Source organism: Anomaloglossus baeobatrachus, chromosome 1 (assembly GCF_048569485.1).
Source record: "Anomaloglossus baeobatrachus isolate aAnoBae1 chromosome 1, aAnoBae1.hap1, whole genome shotgun sequence".
NCBI lineage: Eukaryota > Metazoa > Chordata > Amphibia > Anura > Aromobatidae > Anomaloglossus > Anomaloglossus baeobatrachus.
In genome coordinates this window covers 263,924,286-263,933,479 of record NC_134353.1, presented here as the reverse complement: position 1 = coordinate 263,933,479, position 9,194 = coordinate 263,924,286, and positions in this window count along the sequence as shown.

The window sequence follows — 9,194 nt, the reverse complement described above, 5'->3', positions numbered from 1 at the left end:
TCAAGTAGCTCTCAGGGAGGAGAGCAGGCTGGGGAGTTGGAGCTCCCAAACAGCGTGAGCAGCCTCAGAGAGTGCGGGGCTGTGGAAGTGGAGGCTCCCGGAGGGTTGGACTAGACCAAAGCACACTAGTAACATCACTGGGAATGGTCACCTGGACGTGCTCCCCCTCAGCGGCAGTGGTACTGAAGGATGTTCGGTTGAATCACTGCCTGTGTGTTCATTGTCAGCACAGCCTCATCCAGCACCACACCAATCACTGTGTGTTTCGTCTGTTCCCTGTTTCCCAGGCCTACAGCCCACGGCTCTCCCTTCCCATCATCGGGCCCCGGGGCACAACCCCCCTACCCACAGAGGGGTTAAACACCTGGCTTCTATACCACCGCCACCGGGCTCCCCCACCAACAGCAGCGATGGTACACCACATTACCACGCACCGTGGGTGGCGCCACAAACTTTCTAAGCCCCCTGTACATATCCCCCCTTTATTGAGTGGCCGCACGACCCCTGGGTCCGGAGACCCCTCGAGCCACCGCTTTTCCGGATCCGAGCAGCCCAGCTGCTGGCATGGGGGCGGCACATATTCACCTGCTGTCCCCCTCCTGGATCCAGCGCTGACCGTCCTGTGGTCTGTGCCAACAGTAATTATGTCACCGTTCTACCAGGCACATGACCACTGCAGCGTGTGATACCTACAGTTCAAGTCACCTGACCGCTGCAGCCGATCATAAGTTGCAGTGATCCCATGTTTGGTAGAACAGTGACATAATGCTGGCACAGACCACTGGACGGTTGGAGCTGGATACAGGAGGGTGACAGCAAGTGTGAATAATTTATTTTGTTATTTTTACAAAATTTAACCCCCATTAGATCCTTTTGCCAGACAATTTCTTTACAGTGCATGTATTATTTCGGACAACTCCTTTAAAGAGAACCTGATAGCTGAGACCCATGAGCCGTAGGCAGCCTGTACCAGGCAGTGGCTCTATGATCACAGGCAGGTATGTCTGACCCTGAATTGCAGGGAGAAGCCACCAGGTCACGTATGTCCGACTAGTATTTCATGGAGCTCAGTCCCCAGCAGCTATTGAAGTTTGTGTTCTCTGAACCTCCACAGCATTTTAGAGTCAAACATACCTGGCTGAGATTATACAGCCAAAGTCTGATACATGCTGCTTGATCCATGGGCAATATGTATCCTGCTGTCAGGTTCCTTTAAGGCCTCTTTCATATGTTTGCGTAAAACACATGTGTTTAACGGTCTGTGGTATAGGTGCGTATGTGTGCGTTCTGTGTGTGTTGTGTGCTGTCCCTGTGCTATCAGTGTGACATCCGGATAGCTCACAGACAGCATGAGCTGTTATACTTGCCTGTCTCCGGCACTGCTGATACTTCTGGGCCTACAGTGAATGCAGTGAATATGCATGAGGCATAATGAGTGGGCTTGGAAGTAACAGCAGAGACTGCAGTGCCAGAGATAGGTAAGGATAAATATTATTTATTTTTATGTTACATGTGTTTTCTCTGGTACGTGTCACATAGATCACATCAATGTACGGTCCATGTGATCCCCCGTGCTAAAAAACATATAGACTCAACAGCAGCATTATAAGTAACATGAACCATGTTTGTGAATAACATGAGAGGAAGCTTGTGGGATGATGGGAGATCTATGGATGATGCACTGTTATGGAGGTTCTGTGGATGATGCATGGATATGGGGATTTGTGATTGACGCTCTGCTATGCCGATCTGTGGATGACGCACTGTTATGGGGATCTGTGGATGACGCTCTGCTATGCCGATCTGTGGATGACGCACTGTTATGGGGATTGTGGATGACACACTTATGGGGATCTGTGGATGACGCACTTATGTAGGTTCTGTGGATGATGCACGGTTATGTTGATCTGTAGATGCTCTGCTATGCCAATCTGTGGATGACGCACTGTTATGGGGATCTGTGGATGACACACTGTTATGTAGGTTCTGTGGATGATGCACGGTTATGGTGATCTGTGGATGAAGCTCTGTTGTGCTGATCTGTGGATGAAGCTCTGTTGTGCTGATCTGTGGATGACGCTCTTATGGGGATCTGTGCATGATGCACTATTATGAGGGATCTGTGGATGACACATTGTTATGAGGGATCTGTGGTTGATGCTCTGTTATGGGGATCAAAGGATGATGTACTGCTGTGGGGGATCTGTGAATGACGCTCTGTTAGGGGGATCTGTGGATGATGCACTGTTATGGGGGATCTGTGTATGACGCACTGCTGTGGGGGATCTGGGACTACCAGCCCCCTCATCCTTAGGCCCCTTTCACACGTCAGTGATTCTGGTACGTTTGTGCTATTTTTTTAAACGTACCAGAATCTCTGACATACGCAGACCCATTATAATGAATGGGTCTGCTCACACGTCAGTGATTTGTCACTGCACGTGTTTCCGTGCAGCGTACCCGCGTGTGCGTGATTGCTGCACGGAGACATGTCCATTTTTTTCTGGCATCACTGATGTTCCACGGACCACGCAGTGGTGTGGTCCGTGAAACACGTGCCAGAAAAAAACGTGCTTTTAAAATAAAAAATATTTTAACTCACCCGGCGTCCAGCGATGTCCTCTGCAGCCCGTTCTCCCTGCTCCTTCTGTGCCGGCTGATTACTGTCGCGCATATTCATTATGCGCGACACAGCCGACCCGGAAGCAGCTGCTGCGGGGGTCACCGCCGGCCGGATGCTGCACCGCGGGAGCGATCAGCACCATGGACAGCGGGAGCGGGCGCAGGTGAGTGAATCTCTAAGTGCAATCACGGACCACGGAGAACGGAGCCCGGATTGCACTTAGACAACCCACGTGTGCCATGATTCACGGCACACGGAGGGACATGTGTGTGTTTTACACGCCAGTGAAAAACGTCTGTGTTTTTCACTGACGTGTGAAACGGGCCTTAGGAATACACCCACGTACTGTATACCATACATGGCTGTATTCTGAAAGATGAAGGGGGTTATAGTCACATTTACAACACTTTGGCCAATACATTACAGTCCCTCCCTGGAGTGTTTACACTAAAAATGGCTACAACCCCCACCATCCTTCTGAATACACTCATTGATACAGTATATTCTGAAGGCTGATGATGGGGGTTGTGTTCCCCTTCAGTGTATTTGCTCACCTATTAGGGTCAGCTCACTGATTGGTGGAGGCAGCTCTGCAACAGTTGCCTACACCAATCAGTATCCAGCTCTGCAGAACAGGAGGAGAATCACTCTTCTCTCTCTCTCCTCTTATTTAAAATAGTCTCCATCAGGAGAACTAAAACGGAGCCCGCCGCAATATCTGTACCTGCGCTACATCCGACACGATGGACTATAGGAAAATGGCTGTGGAGGCGGTGCATGCACAGATAGAGATCTCGACTCTCTGAGATCTCAATCTGCGCCTGCGCTGCTTCCACCGCCATTTTCCTGAAGACCATCACGTCTGAGGCAGCGCAGGCGCAGCTAGCGGTGCCCGCCTCTGCAGCCATTTGCCGGCAGAAACATGGCGCCCTCCTTGTGCCGCCGTGACACCCTAGCTTTGGGTCCACAGCAATGCCCCAGCATCGCTCCACTGATGCCGCCACTGCTACAGGAAGTCCGTGACTCCGCTCAACCGCCGCAGCGCTGCACAGTAAGCTAGATTCGGTTTGTAAGACGCACTCCTATTTTCCCCTCAATTTTGGGGAAAAAAGTGTGTCTTATAAAGCGAAAAATACAGTATATAGAGTGCCAGTGTTTTATTTCTTTTGGTATTTCTTTTGAATACAAATGTCACAATTTTCAGATTTGTGTTTTTAAAATATCTGGAAAATAATGTATCATTTCCTTTACATTTCAGAAATACTTGCTACTTTGTGTATGACATAATATCCAAATAAAATTAATTTATATTTGTGGCCCACAAACTTAAATTAATTTTATTTGGATATTACAGTCATATGAAAAAGTTTGGGCACCCCTATTAATGTTAACCTTTTTTCTTCATAACAATTTGGGATTTTGCAACAGCTATTTCAGTTTCATATATCTAATAACTGATTGAGTAATATTTCTGGATTGAAATGAGGTTTATTGTACTAACAGAAAATGTGCAATACGCATTTAAACAAAATTTGACCGGTGCAAAAGTATGGGCACCTCAACATAAAAGTGACATTAATATTTTGTAGATCCTCCTTTTGCAAAAATAACAGCCTCTAGTCACTTCCTGTAGCTTTTAATGAGTTCCTGGATCCTGGATGAAGGTATATTTGACCATTCCTGTTTACAAAACAATTCCAGTTCAGTTAAGTTTGATGGTCGCCGAGCATGGACAGCACGCTTCAAATCATCCCACAGATGTTCAATGATATTCAGGTCTGGGGACTGGGATGGCCATTCCAGAACATTGTAATTGTTCCTCTGCATGAATGCCTGAGTAGATTTGGAGCGGTGTTTTGGATCATTGTCTTGCTGAAATATCCATCCCCTGCGTAACTTCAACTTCATCACTGATTCTTGCACATTATTGTCAAGAATCTGCTGATACGGAGTTGAATCCATGCGACCCTCAACTTTAACAAGATTCACGGTGCCGGCATTGGCCACACAGCCCCAAAGCATGATGGAACCTCCACCAAGTTTTACTGTGGGTAGCAAGTGCTTTTCTTGGAATGCCATGTTTTTTTGCCTCCATGCATAACGCCTTTATGTATGACCAAACAACTCAATCTTTGTTTCATCAGTCCACATGAGCTTCTTCCAAAATGTAACAGGCTTGTCCAAATGTGCTTTTGCATACCTCAGGCGACTGTTTGTGGCGTGCTTGCAGAAACGGCTTCTTTCACATCACTCTCCCATACAGCTTCTCCTTGTGCAAAGTGCGCTGTATTGTTGACCGATGCACATTGACACCATCTGCAGCAAGATGATGCTGCAGGTCTTTGGAGGTGGTCTGTGGATTGTCCTTGACGGTTCTCACCATTCTTCTTCTCTGCCTTTCTGATATTTTTCTTGGCCTGCCACTTCTGGGCGTAACAAGAACTGTACCTGTGTTCTTCCATTTCCTTACTATGCTCCTCACAGTGGCAACTGACAGTTTAAATCTCTGAGACAACTTTTTGTATCCTTCCCCTGAACAACTATGTTGAATAATCTTTGTTTTCAGATCATTTGAGAGTTGTTTTGAGGAGCCCATGATGCCACACTTCATAGGAAATTCAAATAGGAGAACAACTTGCAAGTGGCCACCTTAAATACCTTTTCTCATGACTGGATACACCTGCCTATGAAGTTCAAAGCTCAATGAGGTTACAAAACCAATTTAGTGCTTTATTAAGTCAGTAAAAAGTTTTTAGGAGTGTTGAAATCAAGAAATTGATAAGGGTGCCCATACTTTTGCACCAGTCAAATTTTGTTTAAATGCAGATTGCACATTTTCTGTTAGTACAATAAACCTCATTTCAATCCAGAAATATTACTGAGTCCAACAGTTATTAGATATATGAAACTGAAATAGCTGTTGCAAAAACCCAAATTTTTATAAAGAAAAAAGGTTAACATAAATAGGGGTGCCCAAACTTTTTCATATGACTGTATGTCATACAGAAAGTGGGTATAACAAGAAAAAATGTGGGGGCAAAGTTCAGAGTATGATACTTTTTAAAAGGGACTGTAGGGGGCAGAGCTAGCCGATGGCAGGATAAGCCGCAAGAAGACGGGGCTCCTGTGTCCCCGCAGTGTGATCCCGAATAAGAGCAACACCCCGAGTCCCAGGCCAGTGTGATGGTCTGCAGGAAGGGGCGAGCAACAGCAGCAGTGGTCTCGGAGGGAGAGGGAGCAGACATAGCTCGCTTCTTTGGAGCTATAGCGATGCCGCCGAACACCACCATGCCTCCAAAGATGGCGCCGGTAAAGGCGAATGCTCAGCAGTCACATAGAGCGTCCCCGCGAAATGCAGCCACGGACTTGGGTACGTCGGACCTCTCCCCCGACATGGACCAGCAGATCCCCGTGACTGCGGACACCAGAGAAGTCACCGCTCAGTCCCCACAGCGTTCCACAAACAGGCCACAAGCAGGCCTAGGCCACGGGGCTGCAGATACAGGGAACAGGTCTGTACCACCTGGGGAACACCATACTCCATCACAACAGAATCCCCCAGCCAGAGAACAGAGCTCAGAGAACAGAGAGCTAACATGATCCACAAACACAGGGGAGAAGGAAATAAACGGTCGGAACCTGATCAGACACAAGATGGGGAGATGGACTGGGACTGGAAAGCACACATCAGATTGATTTCGACCATACAGTAGATGGATGCTCTACTGGGGAAACTGAGTTTCACAAACAGGATAATGCCTCCATAAATACTTTACAGACCTCCTTCAACGTGACCCAGAATAACATGTAGAACTGGACTGCATTCATACATCTCTGGGCCCCAAGTCACCCGATCAAGAGATATAATATATCGGGTCCACTTCTACAAAGAAAAAGAATCCAAATTGTAGGTGCTGCAGGCACATACAAAGGGATCTCCCTAGCTGTACTTCCAGATCTAGCACGTAGGACCCTACAGCTACATAAAGCCCTGAAGTCACATATTTTGGCCCTCAAAGATAAAGACAATTCCATACAGATGGGCATATCCCTCCCAACTCATAGCGAAGAAGGACCGAAGTCGGTGGTGTTCTGGCCTCTTGGAGATCTCCCCAACCTCTTGGGGACCTTTGAACTACCCATGATCAACCTACCTGACTGGCTGGCCCCAGGAGGTCCTACGCCTTTGCCCCCGAGAGAGCAGTAGCGCCGGGTCCAGAACCAAGAAGATGGAGGGTCCCCTCAATTTGGACATCGCTGATCACCTACTGGACTGGAGAAAGTTGACTGGAAAAGACCAGAAGTCGCAGGGCAGCATAGGCGGACGCGCACAAGGTATCTGACACTTATTCTTGAAACTGATCTGGTTTCTTGAGTGCATCTCAATTACTATCCCTCCCCTTTTTTTTGTTTCTCTTTCCGACCAGAAACATGTTAGTTATTGGAGTAGACCCACTATAGTATGGTTTGCCACGTTTAATATCTCCCCAAGATACATACCCCAGATCAAGATTCAAACTAACCTAGATGCTTTGTCCCATGTGATGTCCAACAATGGGGCTCGGGGTGCCCTATATATTATGTTTTGTATGCTGTACTTTGTTCTGGGTGCATTATTTACTGCACTCTATATGTCAGATGCTGTATGTTCTACAGTATATGTTTAATATAACTTGACAATTGGGTCCATGTCCTGCCTGCCCGCTCATCGAGTGGGTGGACAGGTCATACTTTGTGTGGGGTTGTGTCACGTGGCGGAGGTCTCTGTTTGCCAGAAGCTTCCCCTACCTCTCTTAGAGATATGGCAAATTGCCACATTAGACAATAGCCTATTTAGTTATATAGTGTGTCCACCCATATCCTGTCCACCGCCATTAACTTGAGAACGGCGGCAGCTATAGGAATAGAAGTGGTGTCTAGGTATAGTAAAGTAGCCATGCGCTACGCAGAAACCTTCCCAAATTTGGTTTAGGTTATGAAAATAAAGTTGCTGCAAAGCTTAAATATTGATTATTTAATGAACACAGAAAGGTCAGATTTTGGCAAGACAAACGTTTTTGTCACCCACAGAAAGTAATGTTTAATTCAAACAAATAATTAACTTCTAATACTAAGATATGTTGCATAACATTGGTGAATGAAGTTATGGTGTTATTAGAGGCATATTTAATATTTTGTGTGACTTCCATGAGCTTGAAGGACTGCATCCATGCGGTTCAACAATGATTCATACAATTTATTGGTGACGTCATCAGGAATAACAAAGAATGCAGTCTTACATGCCTCCCAGAGTTCATCTAGATTCTTTGGTTTTGTCTTCCAAGCTTCCTCTTTCATCCTACCCCAAACATGCTCAATGATGTTCATGTCTGGTGACTGGGCTGGCCAGTCCTTGAGCACCTTGATCTTCTTTGCCACGAGGAACTTTGTTGTAGAGATAGACGTATGAGATGGAGCACCATCCTGCTGCAGAATTTGACCCCTTTTATGATTGGGAATATAAGAGTTAGCTAATACTTCTTGATATTTTAGGCTATTGATATTGCCTTTCACCTTGCAAATGTTTTGCACACCCCCATACTGAATGTAACCCTAGAGCATGATCTTTCCACCACCAAACTTAACTGTTTTCTGGGTGTATTTTGGATCCATACGGGCTCCAGTAGGTCTCCTGTAGTATTTGTGGCGGCTGTGGTGTAATTCAACTGAAGATTCATCAGAGAAATCCACCTTCTGCCACTTTTCCAGCATCAATCTGTTTAGCAGGCTGTGGGACTTGGCAAATATCACAGTGTTTTTTAATTGCCTTTTGTTTAGTACTGGCTTCTGAGCACTGATTCGACTATGGAGGCCATTTCGAGACAGAATCATATAAACTGTTCTAGTTGACACAGGGACTTGAGGTGACCAGGCCTGTTGGAGCTCTGATGCAGTGGAAGAGGGGCTGGCTTTGGGTTTTCTAACCAACAAATATTCCTCCTGAGCAGTTGTCTTGCAGGGTCTACCGGACTTGGGCTTATCAAAACGTCTCGTGTCTCTTCAAATCTTTATTTAATTCTTTGCACTTGATGCTGAGACACATTAAAAAGGTGCCAGCCACCTCTGCAGTGGATCTGGTCTTCAGCCTCTTGCTAATCAAGGCTTTGGGCGCAGGGTGGAATTTTGGCATGTTGTCAGAGGTCAAGTTGCTGTTCAAGTGAAGGTCTGGGGTGTTGGGTTTCTTTTTATACACACCCACTAATTAAGCAATCATTTAGTGAGCACAGGTGAGGATGTAAACTAGGATTGGGTGCATTATATGACAAGGCAACAAAACTTTTGTCTTGCCAAAATCTGACCTGTGTTCATTAAACGATCAATATTTCAGCTTTGAAGTAACTTTATTTTCATAACCTAAACCAAATTTGGGAGAGTTTCAGCTTTCAAAAGAGTAATTTATGAAACCAATAGATAAATTTAAAGTCAGATTATAAGCTTTCAATTACATAACATGGATAAGCAACAAAACTTCTGTCAGGGACTGTACAACATTCTATGAGCAGAGGATAGCAAAAGGTTTCTGCCTAACAAG